Below are 17,641 nucleotides of genomic sequence, written 5' to 3'. Positions count from 1 at the left end.
TCGTACGAGTGTAGCCGCCACTTTACAGTACGCTAGGGAGATTTTAACATTCTGGTTCGTTTCTGTCTCAGGCGGAAATGACGCGTGCGGGTTATTTCTGTGGGGCGGAAGTTGTCTGGTCGGTTCCGGCGGTTTTGCAGTCACACAATCATTCGTCAGCACAAAGGAGTAGTATGGCCATTTCTGTGGCGCTGTCTAGAAACGGGTGGCATGAGGCTGTGAGGCACCCGTATTTGCTGAATGATACAGGGGCTTTAGTATTTGCACAGTTGTGTGGAACCCCACCAACAGCACCGTACCGTTCTTCTTTGTTCAGACTTTAAACCGCGAAACTGCGCACGTTATGCCGCTCCATGCGATCTCGTCTGTTTTTTAAGTTTCTTTCAGCCCGTTTTTGTCGCCGATCGATGCTCAAAAAGTTATGTCGCCTTCGCCATAGCCTTCTTTCTTTTTTCCCCTCTGAGTAATGCTTGTGTGGCCGGTCAGGGTTGTTTTGTAAGCAAGCTTGCTCAAACAGCGGTCGTGCGCGCATAAAGGCCGCCCCGGCGTTTTGGGTTTTGATATTTAGTTCTAAATCGACCTCGCATCAGAACGAGTCTACGCTCTCCGCCACAGGCGTTCAGCGAAAGTCGGCTCCGGGCGAAGGCTATGAAAACTAACAACTTGAAGACCGGGGCGTGGTGAACGCTCTTGACCTACAAGTCCGCTCTTGAGCAAACAGGGCGCTTTCAGTTTCTGCAGCCGCGCATGCTGCTATTCGTGCATGCTGCTATTCGTGCTGAGCCGAAAGGAGCAGGCTTAAATCGGGGAACCAGTAGCCCGTTACGATGTTTGCTATTTTCGGAGCCGGTAGAGGGAGGGAGCCATGCGCTCGCCACGCAAGGCGGTTTCAGTGGTCGCTATTACTTTTGCAGCGAATGGTTGGGGCAAATAAGACACTGGCAGTCGTTTAAACGATGCTCTAAATCTAGCCACTTGAACTTTTAACTTTTTTTTTTTTTTTGTTCCTTGCCCTTTCGGCTAATCGTTCCGTAGCACTCGCGTGATACGAGTAGTGAACGCCGCTTTGCGCGCGCATTGTGCGTACGGCATCAGATGACATTTGAGTGCGCAGTGCGACGACTTTGGTGCAAAGACGAAACCTTCTGCGCTGTCATTCGATTCCTGGCCTTCCGCAGAGCGCGTGTGTTGGACATCTCGCTCTTACTGTGCGTTGTGCAAAGCAGCGCGTCGGCCGGAAAGAGAGGGTGCTTCGACTACAACCGCAGTCCTACAGATGTGGGCTCGTGGTAAGCATTAGTGGCAGTATCTGCCAGTCCACGCACTTTCTTCTAAGCGCGGGTGGGTTTATTCTATCCATGATTCTTTGTTCCCTTTTATCCGCATAGTGCCGCAGCGGAGGTTCCACACCGTATGCGATATTGCTGTTCTCCAGATAGTTATTGTGTGTGGTTCCTTTTCTGTGTGCGAAAATGTGGTGGAACATTGAAAATGATCGAGCGCGCTGGGGGTATGAGGTGCCTGTTTCGTCGTAGAAACAGCTGTGCAAGCTGTTACAAATGTCCGTCTGCGCGGAAATCGGCGCGCAACCTGCGGAGATAGTCGCCACATTACTAAGCCCCGTGTGTAAGCAAGCGGGGAAGCGGTGCCACGCGTTCATTCACAGCAACGCAAACCACTGTAACCACTATAGGTTACTGCAGCGACTCACTAAGTCGCGTTCTAACACCGCACCACAGCCGCACGCTACTGTGCGTGCAGCAGCGGGCATTGCCTCACGCAGTACCCTGTTAGCACTATAAACATCACATAATTCGCTGGCGCACTGTGTGCTGCGCGGTTGCGCTACAAGAGCAGGCAGTAGTGCATGATCACAGCCTAGGGCGTCTTGATGGCGGCGTGGGTATCTAGGCACCCTAATATACATCAGCGCACCGTGGCGCAGATGGACGCCCGCGGTCTTTGGCGTATTCGGGCCGGGACTCGCCTGCGTCGCAACCTTATAGTGTAACTGTTGAGTCGCGACTGAGTTTTCGTTTGAAAGAATAGAGCCTTTGCGTCCGCTTGCGCGAAGGAGCCGGCACAACAGCTGCTGCTGCTGCGCGATACGCAGCGTTGTGTTCGCAGCTGTTTTGAGCGACGAAAGCAGTCTCGAAGGGTGCGCACCCAACGTTCGTGCGTGCACAGCCAGAACGATTGTCTCTCCGCTCGAGGGGGATAAGAAAGTGCTCCAGGGTTCCTTCTCTGCTCATCGCTTTGCCAGCAATTTGGCAGTGTAACGACATTGCACTGCGCTGAAGATTTACGTGCGCCACTAGAATGCACTGTTGTCCGTTGTCTACGTATAACTGTATACATCCCTGCTGATCGAGCAAGAGCGCCTTTGGGGCCCTCTTGCGTTTCCCAGGACCGGTTCTGTGCACTGCGAAGTCACGCATCTTGGCAGCCTTAAAACCTTAATTTTCGTTGGCCGCGTTGGAAATGGGGAAACGTGCGCCTTTTTAGGGCGGTTACTGGGTTAATTTGAAATTCATTATGACTTCAAGAAAAAAAAAAGAAAATTCTATTGCTAATTGTTTTTGCTGCGTAAGGGGTCCATCTCATGAAGACGATGCATTGTAACGTCCCAGATCGACTCAGGCTATGGGAGATGCCGTAGTGGAGGGCTCCGGAAATTTCGACCACCTGGGGTTCTTTACCGTGCACCGACATCGCACAGCACCCGGGCGCCTTGCTTTTCGCCTCCATAGAAAAGCGGCCGCCGCGCCCTAACCACTGCACCACCGCGGCGGGGAAGTAGAAAATGAAATTAACCGAAAGCTTCGATTCCGGTCCCCAAATCGGCGTGCTATGTAGGTCTTGTTACGATTAGTCGATTATTATTATTATTATTATTATTATTATTATTATTATTATTATTATTATTATTATTATTATTATTATTATTACAACGCAGATAGCTATGAAACAGAAAATTGTAGATGGGAAACGTGCATAGTGGGTCAGAGAGATAACTCGAGTTATTGCAATTCTAGTGGAAATAAAAAAAAGAAATGGCCATGCTGGGCAGGACATGGAGTGCGAAGAGAGGACAACCGATGGTCGCTTAAGGTAATAAACTGTATTCCAAGGGAAGGCAAGCGTAGAAAAGGGGGCGGACGAAAATTAGGTGGGCAGATGAAGTTAAGAATTTCGCAGAAGTCAAGTGGATGCAGCTAGCGGACAGGGTTAATTGGAGTAGTACGGGAGAGGCGTTCACCCAGCTGTGGGTGTAGTCCGGCTGATGATGATCAGACCAAGAACATAACCCTACTGAACTGCACCGTTTGCCGTTAGTCACGAAAAATATGGATTAATTAGCACTTATGTATTCAGTTCTAACTCATTTCGTCGAATACCGCAGTTTTCATATTGTGATAAAATTCATTTAATAGGTCAGTGCTGCTGATAAATCAATAAAACTGTCCATCCTGAGTGGTTTTGCCTCTATATTTCGTTGTATATTTCAGCGGCGTATTCTTCACTGCCGTCATCAGTTGTAAACGTAAACGGCAGTTTTCATATATCTGTATTATGTCACGAAGGTCACAGATTCAATACACTAACTACACGTTGTTGTGGGACATCTTTTGACGGTCATATCTTTCTCTATCTCCACGAGTGTTAGCGATGCACTAGAGCGCCGTTCGGCTCTTTCACGGGGTTCATCACTCGTCAGCCTGACAACTCGCACTCCAAGGCAAAAGCCCTCTGCAATATCCCTCCAATTAAGCCAGCTGCATCTCGTTGAAACTTTTATATCTCTTCTGCCCACCTAACTTCCCGCCGCGTACTCTACTATACGCTCGGAGGTACTCTATTCAGTTTTGCAAAAGTGCTGTTCGCACACACTCCTACAGAAAACCGAGAACGGCGACCAGTGGCGTAACCACGCTTCTTTAAACACGGGGTTAATGGAGGTGAAAAGGGACAGGCGCAAAGCCGCGTCACATTTCTTTATTCTCTACTGTTGCCAAAATAATGAACATCACACGGCTGTTTTCGTCAGTTTACACAGGCGTCGTATTGGACAGGATTTTTTTTTTTTTTTCGTGGCAGACTTTTGTAGAGGTATGTGCGGCTTCCTGAACCTTCAAGGAATAGCCCAGGTTAGGGGCGTCGAACCATCGCTGCGCATTCGCAAACTGGCGCAACAATGGGATTTCCACTCCCCCCCTTCCGTGTATGAAGTGAGCTCGTGTCACAGCAGGCGCGGCGCCAGCGATCATCAAAGTTCTGTTTGCTGTCACTGCCGTCGAGGCCCTTGATAACGTCGGCACTCGACCAACTGATGGCAGCTTTAGCAGCTGACGGGGGGGATCATTGTGGAGAACCCGCTAGCATGGAGTTCCGGCTGGATATTAAGCGGAGTTGGTCATAAGCGGCCGCCTCCGAGGCGAGCTGGTTGTCGCCTTATCGTCACCGTGCACAGCAACAGGGCTTCGTCGACGCCTCTTCAGCTGCTTACATGACGCGATAGCGTTGTGCGCGCCGTTGGGCATAAGCTCCCGCGTCTCGCCGTGCTGGGCGGCATCCAGTGCGACTGTCTCGTCTCATGGCGCGCTTTCTGTCGTTTATCTTCCTACCGTGAGGGTGGAGAGGCGATTGATCATGCTTCGGAGCAATGTGAGGGTTTCTGCGTGTTGTGTGTGTTCCTGTTCCGTTATCGCGGGCTCAGGCACACGCGTCTGCCCAGACCCCCTTGGTACCCACATTGGGCTCGCGTGATAAGGGATGCATTGTCCCGGCATAGCGCCCGCTGCGATAAGGGGCGGCCGCGAGGGCGGTGCGGAGCGTTTGAGCTGGCCGCGGATGTGTGCCGTCACTGCCAGCAGCTCGCTTGGTCTCGCATCCTCCTCGGAAGTGGTACACTGTCACAGGTAAGCACTGCATGTCGCACGTTCATGCATGGGGCCTCGAGGTTAAGACTATTTGCTCGCTCGTACGCGACGGCGTTTCTGTTTGTGCGAGAAAAGTCTGCCGCCGCGAAGAGCATGCGTGTTATTGTGGCGGCTGTGTCGCCTCGCGGAGCGTTGCTGGTGTCAAATTGCATGTGCTTGCTGATGAGGCAGGGCGGGAGTAGGGAGGGGCTTTTGGAAAAAAAAATGTTGGTATTGTGACTTCGGCGACATCACTAGACTTGCTCCGGCCAGGCAAACATTAATCACAATGTGCGGAAATATTTGACCTCGTTTGTGTCATTCAATGGGTATCTGCACCAACCACCAAGTGAAAACAATGCATCGGCTATGGCATCGGCGTTTGCCTGCTTCTCTCCGGTTACGTGCGACAGGCCTGCTTACCGCTCAATCCTTAGACCGAGTGGCACCAATGCAAGGCGAGCCAGGTCCCGCATACAACACATTGCCGCGGCCACACGTTTGCATTCTTCCATGGGCCCCGAAGTAATGCCAGAGTTGCATCTACGCGGCTCGCCATGTTTGCCTTATTATGGATTCACTCCTTACTTGCCTCGGATGCTGTTGTTTAGTCAGTGGCATGTAATCAAAAGCGTAAACGAGCTATTGAAATACGCTGGGATTAATCATTTCAGTGATAAAAATGCCGTTTTTTTTTTGTGTGTTTACGAATAAATTAAAACATTACAGAGTGCTGCTGAATCAATCCACATTGCCACCGTTGGCGATTGACATTTCCTTTCACTGTGTGGCAGCACGTACAGAAATGTCATTCGATCAGGGGAAGTGCGCATCGTGAAAGTATACCACCAAACTTGTCCGTGTGCCAGGGCTATGATATGTTGGCGCCCGAGTATCATGACACCAGTCGTGTACTCACGCAAGGTTTGCGGTGTTTGTTTCGATATGAACACAGCACGAAATGCTATCGGCGCTTCCCGTGTTCTTAGCTCAACCTCTTTATCTGCCATGAGCAAGACTGTTTTTATTCAGCGTACCTACCTAGGCATTTCGATCCCTGTACCCTTGTTTTAGAGCAGGAAAGTTGAAGAAATGGAAGTACAAACGGCTGCGTAATGTATTGAAACTTCTCCTCCGTATTATGTGATAGCGTAAAAAGCAGGGCCGTTGAGTCTAAGCGTTATGTCGCCGCCTCGCACTCGATGAGCGTGGTTTCTGGGGCAAAGGTTCCCGTTCGAATCTGCGTGAGATCCTGCACAGAGTTGCTAGTCGTGCGACAGCCATCGTTCGGGGGGTCGAACCGTCAACCGACATATGCAAGGGTGTCTTTGGGAGATGGTTGGTTTATAAGGTTTAACGTTCCGAAGCGACTCTGTCCATAGAGGAAGTTGTGGGATCCGGATAATTTCCAGTTCCGGAGGTTCTGTGACATGTAGTGATATCGCGCAGTACACGGGCACCTTGTTAGCGGGTCGCATTTATTAGTGTCTGGTAAGCTATTGCACTGTCGCGCATATAGTTAGCGGTGAAATTTGGGGGGTATTATTTGACACTCCAGACTGCGAAGAGTAGCTAGGGCTCTTGGCTCGCAGATGTTTGCTGTTTTTTTTTTTTTTTTTTTTTTTGTACGCATTTAAGGATATCGGCGCTACGAGCTTCTGTACCGCCGTGAATGCTGCGAGAAGATCGTGCCCTGGCTAACACTTGCTACACGGGGCCATGTAGCCTAAATTTGTGTCCCTGCCGCTCGTTTCGATGTCTGCGCGGCGGTTGCTTGACGCGTAAGCTCTCGAGAAAAGCAATGTGTGGATGTGCCCAAGCATCTGCGCCTCCACACTGACGAGCAAGGTCAGAGTGTTGTCAGTCTCGATGGACGATGTGCCATCGAAGACTGCGCCGCCTTTGCTCGCGTCCCGCGAGTCAGCGCGAACTACGCCGTTCGGCTGCACGAAGATCTCCAGCCGCGCCTGTACGTATACCTGTACTTCGGCTCAGCCGCCCGGCTGCAATGTAAATACAGGCGCCCTCTGCCAGCGAGAGGAGCGGCTGAGCTGCGCCCGTGCTCTTCCCGAGTTTGCTCACCTGAATTCGCTATCAGGCAGGTATTGAATGCAACGCTCTTTCGCATTCCCCGGCGGAGGTATGCAACAGGCCTGATTCATGGCGCCCCTGCGGAGCCGGTGTCGTCACTATTGTGCACGACGAACGTTTGCATGGATGACGCATCGTGCGTGCGAGTGATGCCTGGAAATATATGCTGGCAGTGTTCCATTCAGTGCGATGCTGTGCGGGTGGCTTCTTTTAACGCGCCAGAATTTGTATTTTAAAAAGAAAACAATGAGAGATACATGTCTGTGGTCTGTGCAAGTTAGTTATACAGCGAGACGGGCATCATGTGCGTAGTAGGACCTAACGATTAGACGAATGACCTGTTGTAAACTAATAAACTTTATTATTATTTTTTATATCGAGGAGCAGTATAATGCTGCGAAATTGGAAACCAGGTTAGAAATACTAAATGTAAAATCTACGAATCTTAAATGTCGTTGATTAGGCTTTCCAGCTGTACGCCTTTGCAAAATGGTGTTGCTCGCATTTTTTTGTGTGTCAAGTATAGAAGTCGTTTGTGTATTTGATGGCGGGTAAAAGGGTAAGACGATTTTGATGACGGTGCCACGTGCAGGGACGCCATTTTGTAAATATGCAATGCGTGTTAGCCAACTCAACGAGCTTTCAAATGCTCATTTTTGTCGTGCGCGTTGCTGCGCAACACTCTGCGACGAAAAGGACGAGGGAACACACTGGTACGAATGAAGCTCGAACTGGCAGCAGTTCATTAAATGCGTGTACAAACTATTATTATGCAACTTTTTCGCATGCTGTACGCGGTTTCGGCCACGATGAATCACGTGTATACCCTCGCACTATTCGCTCTTGACGAGTTCAATCTCAATCTGTTGAAGAACAAAAGTCAAGCTGTATACGTGGGTAAGGAAGGTTTGCGATTTGGCGCTTCCTTTTAGGCCTGTCTGTTTCGCTGTCCTTTCTTTTTTCTTTTTTTCAGTCTAGCAGTAGCGCGCTGAAGCAAACTGGCCCCTGTTTTAGCAGTGCTAGTTGTTTCTGTAGGCTGCAAGATAATAATAATAATGATGATGATGATGCGCTTAGTGTCGTCCAAGGCGCATGTGGCCCTTCCCCAGCAGTGCTACCTATGTTGGAAAGTTGAAAAAAGTATACAGCGAAATTGGAGGGGTGAATTCAACGTCCTCATCTGGCTGCCAGTGCCCCCAGCTGCGAGGATCACACCTTGGTGGTCATACCTGTGACATATACTGCGGAGCGTTTCGTCAGCGCCGATACCTTCAGCGAACCTCCCTTATAGAGATCCCCGACATATGTTTTTGCGCAATTGGCGGCGGTGGAACGATGTTTTCATACGCTTCATGAGCGCTGCGCGAGAGAGAAAATGCGGACGTCGCCCCTGCGTGCAACGTGCTTCGCATATTCTGCCCGCCACATGGTCCTCTGGCTGGCACAGCAGTGCGCCTCTCTTTCAGCCTCATTTGTACGGAGCGTTTGCTGCCAACGTACGTATAGGTGGGAGCGTGTCCTTTTTCTTTTTTAATGCGAGGTGGTTTTGCGCGGCCTTGGCGATAGCTGTGCGTTTCGTTCCGGCATTACTATTCAGTTCGCCTGCCACAACTCGGAGCAAGATTTGTGTAATCTAGGTGCCGCATCTGGTTGCTCTCTAGGCTGCGAGTGGGCAAACAACGAGTAAACATTATAAATTGGGAGGTGCCGATGCGACACACGTGCTTCGAGGGACGCCGCAGTGGCGGTCTCCTCGGCATTAATTTTAGCGTGCGTCGGCAGCATGGACGTCATTCGCGTTTCGGTGTCTGTAGTCCTAACCACTGACCGCGATGAGCGCAAACAAGAAATAAGACGGCAGCAGCCGGTGTTTCGACCGTGAACGGACCGATGCGTGTTTCCACACCGCGTTTGTTTGTTTCGACAGCACCGTTCGCCATTCGGGATTGGCTCAAGTCTTCAGCGAAAGTGTAGAGCGGGGCAAACGAACGCCGACTGCAGTCGTAAATAGAACCGTCATGACACCGGCGGTGCGACGTCACACCTCGAGCGGGTGGCCTGGGTTCGTGCAGCCGCAGGGTGGAGTGATATACCAGCCTACCAGTAAGTGGGCACAAGAGATATTCTGCGATCCATCGTATGTGCATGCATCGATAGAGATCACATTGTGGAGTGCTCAGAATCTAATCAGAATTTTGAGCATGGCCAGCGTGATTGGACGTACCTGGAAACGCGATCATTTGCCTCTCAAGTCAGTTCACATACGAAAGGAGCCAACAGACAGCAGAAAAGCATAGGTAAAGGTTACTTTTATTTTTTTTTTTATCACTGCGAGGAAGAATGTAATCGTGGAGATAGTTGATTGGCAAGCCGAAGAAAAAACCAATGTGCCGCTGGTGGGATCCGAAGCCACGACTTCCGAATTTCGCGTCCGGTGCTCTGCCACTTAGCTACGACGAGGGCTGTTTAATCCTCCATTTTCTTAGGTATTAAGGTTGCGTATATATAACCTATCATTGACAGTGCTCGGAAGAATCGACTTTTGGGCCAGTTGTTACGTGACTAGTACATACAAAGCGGCGTGTCCTTGAGAGCGTTTAGCAGCGCTTGGTGGTTCTGTGGTGAACACTCACTTTCAAATGATGCGATACACTTCAAGCCTGCAGCGGCAGTTCACGGCGAACGCCTGAACCACGAAGTTGCTAAGTGCGCTGGGTATCTTGCGAAAATTTTCCTCGCTCTGGTTGGCCCCACCGCGGTTGCTGAGTGGTTACGGCGCTCGACTGCTGATCCCAAGGACTCGGAATCTATCCCGGCTATGGCGGCCGTTTTTCGATGGAGCCGAAAAGCAACGCGCCCGTGTACTGTGCGATGTAAAGAACACCGGTTGGTTGAAATTATCCGGGGCACTACACTACTGCATCTCTCATAGCCCGAGTCGCTGTGGGACGTTGACCCTGTAAACGTAAACCTCGTTTTTGTTAACAGGCGTGAACGCTGGAGATACCATCGCACTTGTTTCATTCTCCGAGAGCTTCTCCGTTGCTATTTCCGTGCGCAACCCGTGACGACTGACGCTAGAGTCTGCAGCTAGCAAGCGGATCACCCCATCGGTCCCCGTGCTGTCGCACTGTCGCCGGGATCCACTACTGCAGCGGCTCGCTGTAGCGCACAGGGTTTCTACTCGCTGTGCACGCGCCGGCGGAGAAGGCTGACACGGCCTTTCGCAATGCGCGGTCGGACGACGAGGCTCAGGGGGTAGACTGGAAGAGGGCTTATCTGTCACTGTCATACAGCTGGCCCGCGCTTGTCCAACATGGACAGCATAGGTGCTGATAGTCCTCGCCCGAGTCTAGATTTTGACCGCCGATTTCCTCGCTGGGTAGTTAACGCTTCCCCCCTCTCTCACGCTGTTTTTCTGCATTTTTTGCTTTTCGAGATGGGCTACACGCGATTGCAACTTGTGCTATCGGTGGATTTGCGCTCTGCATTGCGTTCCTCGCTCAGGCGCAAGACTAGTTTCCGTAGCGTATACGGTCTGCAAGCCCGCATGCCTCAGCTGAATACTTTTGACGCTTCAGTGCCTGTTCTAGTTTTTGTATGCATGTGCACACCAAACATTCGGCAGGTTGGATAAACTGCAATGGTCATTGTTGGAAGCGGGTACCTTGTGATGAGGTTTTCTGTCGCTGTGGTCGGCACACTAAACGTCGGCGGAGTTTTCTAACTGATCCGCATGAGGTGTTTACTTCGAGCCTTTAGGACTCAGAAATGTTGCGGCTGGTTGGTCTGTGTGTAACGATGCATTTATTTTTGTGTACATCGCTCATTCTACTACGAAGGACCTGCTGACCGTGTACTTGTGCCCGTCAGCGCTGCAGCTTTGGTGCGCCTTCGCTGTTTCGCCTATATCGTCAGGCCCTCGTTTAGCCTTATTTAGGGCTGTGACATTCTGAAGCTAGGGAGGCGGTCAGCATTGTTTGAGTGCAAGGCATGGGGCCTCAGCTGCGCGGCTATATTTTCTCTATCCAAGGAGCATGCGTGCGTTCTTGTCTAATATATTTACATATAGCTTTTGTGATTAATCCCGGATGGTAGCCGCCGGCAGTGATAGCGACGACCTTGCTTTCAGATGTACCAAGGGAAACCTTGTGCATAAGTTGTAATAGAAGTTGAATTCATCGTGTAGCGTTGTTTTTTGTGCGGGGAACGTATCTGTGAATTATAGTGTCTGCCTCTTTTGTCGACCTACGAAAGGAGACTGTACAGGTCGGTATATGTCGACCTACGAAAGGACATTGTACAGGTCGGGGGGGAGCAAGGTATGGCCACTGCGCCTGCGCAGGAGGTGTCCGGCAAACCGGTATACATCTACGTTAGTACGTCTCTGCTTTGCTGAAAACCTGTATCATGCTCCGCAACTCATGCGATGTTGTCATTTCACACGCTTGTATCGCCCGACATTTTTCGGTGTAACACTGCAGCATCGCTGGTGTGATAAATGGCTTGTTTTCTATTCTCTGGACAAACTGCCTTTCGGGATCCTCTTAGAATATGCATACTTCAGCGCTTTTCCTTTTTTCGGCGTTAGCGTAGAGAGTCAGGAGGTAGGCGCACGCACTCGCGATACGAAGTTGCGGATTGGATTATGGACGTTAAGTTAAATGAGGCGAAGACATGTCGAATATTGAGGAGAATCCCCCAAGGTGGAGTAGATTTGAAATAAGTTAGTAATTGCTCTTTAGCTTTCCTTTGTAGCCATATATGGCTGGGCTTGAGTGGATGCCAATGAGTAATTACTCCCTTGTTAATCTACTTCGCGAAACTATGCGAAAACACTTGCGCAAGCATATACTTAGTGCGAAAGATCTACTTCACCAGGTCTAACTGACTCACCATTTTCTGCGTCATGGATTGCCAAGCGCTGCCAACTCTGGTTTCGATCGCCGTTAAATTGGCAGGGTGAGATTGAAATTTAGCCTTCCGATCCCGACTGAGACGCGTTGGCCCTGGGCCATGGAGGCGCGTCGTTCCTACGGCGTGGTTAAAGCGAGGATGTGTCGCTTCAGGAAACTTCCACAACGTATACATCACGAACGTGCCTCAGGCAGGTGATGGCGAGCAGAAAGCGGCAGTGTCATTTACATCCACCATCCGCCAAGATAAACTATACGCGGAACTAGTGCTATTGCACGTTGTACTAGCTAAACGTCTGCGATTTGTTTTTCCTTCACCTATTTTTCGCTTCTGCATCCGTTTTTCTGTTGGGTGACAGACTGGCATCCCTTGGCAAAACGAGAAGATATGGCCGCAAGAGGCGATGCTGCTGGCCCACGGACACTATTAGCGTCCCCGTCATATGATTGGGAAAGAAGGGGGATTTAGCGTACTGCCGACGGGGCTTTGTGCTTCGCCGGACCCGCGGCGCCATCGGCGGCATCAAGTGAGGCGCCGGCTGGCCTCGCTAGCCACGACGGCGCGACGGCGGGCTTTGCGTCTGTAGGGCATCACGCTTGACGCGGGTTCTAAGGGCGGTCGGAGGGTGTGTCGCAAGGCGAATCGTTCCTCGGCGATCCGCCGCTCGATGCGCGCTCCCGCCCACGCGGTGTGCCACGGGCGGCCTACAGGTAGGAAAGCACAAAGCGAGGACCTCTTTGCTTTGCGAAAGCAGTGGGTGTCTTCACGGGCATTGACATTTTCACTGCGAGGGCACCCTCAAAATAGAGTTGTCATCCAAAAACTATACGCCTTTAGTACGCATCTAAGCAGTTGAAACCAGGGAGTCAACTCCCCACTCCCTTTTGGATGGGCTGCTTGCCCCCCCCCCCCCCCCCCCCCCTTCCCCCCCTCGTAGAGAAAATCCGGGGAAGACACTCTTCTGCCTTCGGATATTAATGTCGGATCATATGGTTTACATTGGCCGTTGATCTGGAAGGGGCTTTTTTATCATTGTATAGCTGTTGTCGCGCCTCACAATGTACATGTAGTGTTCCGAGAGCTCAGGTGGTTGCCACACGAGTCTCATGACCGTACCAGATTGGTGGGACACTTGTTGCAAAAGAACAGCGCAGTTTGCATCATTTGCACACGTCCGCTGTTGAGCCGCAGCCGATGAAGCGCGTGGCTTTCCTTGCTTTTGCTAGTCATCGCTTCCAACGACGGTGGCGCCGTGGCAGCAGGAGGAACATTCAGCGCGAGTGCACACCCGAGTCCGGTGATACGGCCAGCGTCTTTCCGAACGGGGCCCTAGTGGCGGTTGAGCTGGGGCCATGTTCTTTCTGTGTCGTTTTCAGAAGTGTCATTGGCCAGCGTCTTTCCGAACGGGGCCCTAGTGGCGGTTGAGCTGGGGCCATGTTCTTTCTGTGTCGTTTTCAGAAGTGTCATTGGCTCGGGAGATAGCGGCACTTCCGTAAACGACGCATACTCGAAACAGGGACCCGGTCGCATCCCCAGCCGCGTATTTTTATGGTGCTTCAGGAACCGTCGCTTTCAGTGCGTGCTGCGCTGTTTCATTACAGTCGTTTAGATGGGCCCGGCGAAGTTTGGTTGTGTCGTCCTCATGGTTGGACTCGCTTATATGTCACTGAGTCGGGCCGGATAGATTGAATTGCCAGCTGTGAGCTGGATAGCAAGTGCTGAGTTGACTCGCTCGACCCGACCAGCTGAGTGCTCTTAAATGCTGTCGAGTCGTGTACGGTCGTGTAAACGAGAGAAAAAAAAAGTAGGAAAGCATTCTTTGCTGCCAAGCCTCGCAGGTAACGGTTGCATGCCACGATCTAGAATGTCACCACTCGCGCTTGCCTTAATTGCTCGACTTTCAGCGTCACTTTCTGTCGCATCGGGCTGTATGCGCTAACGTCGGACCGTGTAAAAGTCGTAGTCATCCAGTTTGGGTGGTCGTGCGCAGCGTGACATAGGACAGTATGCGTTCAAATCCGATTTTATGCAAACAAGGCTTACATGCATGCTTATTGTATACAGCGCCATGCAAGCCTCGATGGCAGTGTCGGCGGCTCGAGCACATTTCGGAGTTCCTGCCTCCAAACACGGTAGCGTGGCTCTGATGAATGTGCGATGCGTCGTCGCCCGACGAATAAAAGCGACCACGCAGTTTGAGCATCTTTGCGTATCCATGCCGTTTGATGGGCGTTGCTTTTCCGCTCATTGGTATCGGATTGACTCTTAAACTCTGGAGGAGTTTTCTTTGCAATTTCTTCTCAGCTCTTCCTTTTCTGTGTTTCCTATCGCAGAAAATAATGCATCCGCGCACGTCAGAACCTATCTGTGCTACTGAAGCGCGAAACGACAACGTTAAAAACGGCGTCGAGAATGCGTGTCGTTGTAACTGCAAGCTACAGATGCATATGATGGGTGGTGGCCGAAATCCTGATAATTTTCTCTTCGCCTATCAATACGACGTATGTTGGTCGACTCTCTGCAAGCTTGAACTGGGCTGATGCTAGGCGGACTCTATAAACTTGATGCCTTACGAGCGCGCGGCTTGGAATTAATTGATTTGCACTGACCGGTCGCCTCCGAAGTTGGCGCTGAGAATGACGCAATGAGGGGATCATGATGGGCGGCAAAGCTCGTTCGCAATCGGAGGTTGGCATTGACGACAGCTTGCCAGGGCAGAAACTAAGCAAACAATGAAAGAGCGATGGCACTTAACGTCCGGTCGAGCAGATTACGTGCGCCGCTTCCAGACGAAATGAGTTTCCTCCGCGGCGGCCGTACTTGCCTGCTCGTAAAGGAACGAAAAAGGGGTGTCTGGACTAGTTTCCCAACTCGTCCGCCGAAGAGCGTCGCGCCCGACTGTTCCCTTTTCACTGCCGGACTTTTTTTTTTTTTCCTCTTATTTCTCAGTCATAGTAGCCTTGCAAAGAAGCTCCCTGGTTCTCACTGCTGTTTTCTTCTTTTTGTGTGTGTGGGGGGGGGGGGGGGGGGAACGGCCGGAAAACGGGATGAAGATGGTAGAAAGTGTCCTTCCCCCTCTCACATTTTTTTTGTTGTTGCCTCGAGGAAGTGGTGCGCGCTTGAGTGGGGGTGGAAGTCAATTCACCATGGGCAGGAGCTTTTGAAGAAAATGGCATCTCGCGATAGTCTCGTATTTTGGCTGTGCTCTGTAGTCTCGAATCAATCCTTCAAACACGATGGTTTTTTCCCGTTTAACGGTAGTATCTGCTGGCACGTCGCCGCGCATTCCGCATGAGAGTCGCGGCAATCCTATCCAGGTGTTTTTTTTTTCTTCCTTTTTTTTTTGTCTTCTTGCCCAAATGCAGTTAATAAGTGCCGTGTCTTTAAATGTGAAGCTTGGCTGATCGCAACGAGTCTGTTTCAGCTGGGTCCCTGTCACTGGCTTTGATACAGCTAAAAATAACCAAGCCAAGTGCATTAATATTTCTGATTGCTTTCCATGCTTGTTTGTTTTTGTCTGCCTCCGATGACCTTGCATTTTTGTATCCACCTATGCAAACTTAGCGCCTATTAACCGTACTTGAGCAAGATTAAACTGGCGGATATTTTGAAATAAATTTTGCTCGTAATGAAAATGCAAAGGCACTTTCTCCCTCTAACATAGGTGTCTTCGCGTTCGGCCACCGAGCGCGTACCCTGTGAAGGCTCGATTATGGATGGCTATCCGCAGTAGAGCTGTTAGCATAATTTAGCTGATGCCCGTGTTTTCGTGCTAACCAGCTCGGTCTGCGCACAGAGAAGACCACGCGAGCATAATTAATGATGTTTTCAGCCTACGTGGTACGTAATGGGCCTGGCGCCCTACAGGGTGAGAGACTCTGCGAAACGCACGAAGGCAAAATGCGGGAATGCAAATGTGGAAGCAGAAACTACCAACGTCCAGCGCGTGTCTCGGCCCAGAGCAGCGATTTGTTTGTGTTCTCATCGCTAGTTCATCGGTTCTGCCCAGCGGGCTTACTCGGGTCTGTGTGCGCTAAGCAAAACAACGTGCACGGAGCAGGCTGTGCTGCAACTTCGAGCCTGCCAAAAAAAGACGAGAGAGTTCGCGTCGGGCCACGATTTCTTTGTTTCCTTGCCTCTTGTTTGTGATGTTTTTGTTGCGCTGCTTTTTCTGCTCCTGGCGCATCGCACCGCGTTGCACCTGGCGCATCTTCCTTCTTTGTTTCGAAATTTAAGCCCGGTGACTCACTCCGAGACGATGAAGGATGAGGCGCAGCTTATTCGGAGAACAAGGAGCTTGCTGCGTCATTGCCACTGCTTTGAGGGAGAACACGAGCGACGCACTGTTCGCCTTCTGTGGGAAAACAACAACAACAACAACAAAAAAAAAAAAAACCAGGACGAACAAGGAAAACGAGCAGCGATCAGTCACCAATTCATTTAATCAATCTTTACTCAACATGCAAAGGAACAGCCATCTTGGTACGTGCTCCACACAGGCGAAGAAATGCAATTTAACATGCGCAGCATTCGTTGTACGTGCTCTATACTGACGGAAAAAAAAAACAAAAAAAAAAAAACAACGTACGTTTTGTGTGATGACGTAACAGCCGATAAAGAACGAAATGACAGCTAGATAAGTAAAAGAAGCAAGAAAAAGTGGTCTCATGCGGAATCGAAAGATTACAAAGCGTGACTCAGAAGTGTACATGACGCAGATAACCTTCACGAAGGAATTGTAACACCGTAAACGAACTCTTAGGAAAGAGCCTGATTCATGCATGCTATAATTAGATGACGTGATACAAGCAGTCGAACAAGAAACGCACGTATTTAAAATAAGTTCAATGCGAACACTCAGGGCTGAGGTAAGAAGTCGCGGATTAAAAAAAAAAATAGAAACAATATAGACGGCAAGTATAAGTGAATTAAGTAAAAACGATGTGCTAGAGAGGCGAACTTAGGCAGGAAGGAGATAATTCATATGAAGGTACTGAAGAGTGAACATGTTTTCATTAGAATACTAATACCAAATGCACAGCCGTCATCAAAGCAGTGGATGAAAGTACTAAATGTCGTGCTTCAATTCATGTTGAAGGCAACGAAGTAATTTTTCGCTTTGTATTAGCTCCAGACTAAAATTTACAATTAGTTCAGTTTTTTCTGGTTTAACGTTCCAAAGAAACTCGGGCTATGAGGGATGCCGTACCGGAGTGCTGCGGAAATTTTCAGCCACCGGGGGTTCTTTAAGTGCACTAACAGCACAGAACACGGGCGCCTTGCATTGCGCCTCCATCGAAGAGCAGTCGCCGCTGCTGGGATCGAACCCGCGTCCTCGGGCTCAGAAGTCGAACGCCCTAAGCACTAAGCCACCATGGCGGGTAAAAATTAATTGTTCGCACTCGCAAAAAATGAAAGAGTGGTCATGTGCACTAGGGAAAGGCAGCTTAAATACCGCGGTATTCAATTCGTGCCGGGGCGAGAGATGTAGCTTAATGTTAAGTACGTACGTCCAGACTGTCGGATAAGTGGTTATTTAACGAATACCGTAATCTCTTCTGGAGTATAATGTCAGCCGGGCAAAACATCTCTTACGAAAGGGCAGGCTTTCTTCGGCATGCGAATGTTAACAACTCTGATAATGCCATCGCACGAAAAACCAGAACGAGTTTACAGAGAGAGAGAGAGAGAGAGAGAGAGGCATATAGGGAGAG

General features: G+C 50.3%; 1 protein-coding gene across 7 annotated transcripts in view; it reads left to right on the top strand.

Moving 5' to 3' along the window:
- The window catches only part of LOC146182829 (phosphatidylcholine:ceramide cholinephosphotransferase 2-like), a 240,412-nt gene that overhangs the window by 100,481 nt on the left and 122,290 nt on the right, over positions 1-17,641 (top strand). Inside the window, exon 1 of one of the 7 annotated variants that reach the window (XM_084608948.1) lies at positions 1,183-1,289. The exons of 5 other annotated variants lie outside the window; for them this stretch is intronic. The gene's annotated coding sequence lies outside the window, so the exon portion shown is untranslated. Of the gene's footprint in view, positions 1-1,182; positions 1,290-4,783; positions 4,920-17,641 lie in introns of those variants that run through there. One more of the 7 variants, XM_084608945.1, reaches the window with a different exon arrangement.

Source organism: Amblyomma maculatum, chromosome 7 (assembly GCF_055883805.1).
Source record: "Amblyomma maculatum isolate TAMU_Amacu chromosome 7, ASM5588380v1, whole genome shotgun sequence".
NCBI classification, from domain to species: domain Eukaryota; kingdom Metazoa; phylum Arthropoda; class Arachnida; order Ixodida; family Ixodidae; genus Amblyomma; species Amblyomma maculatum.
Note: the sequence above shows the minus strand (reverse complement) of the source record. Positions and strands in the feature narration are given on the sequence as shown.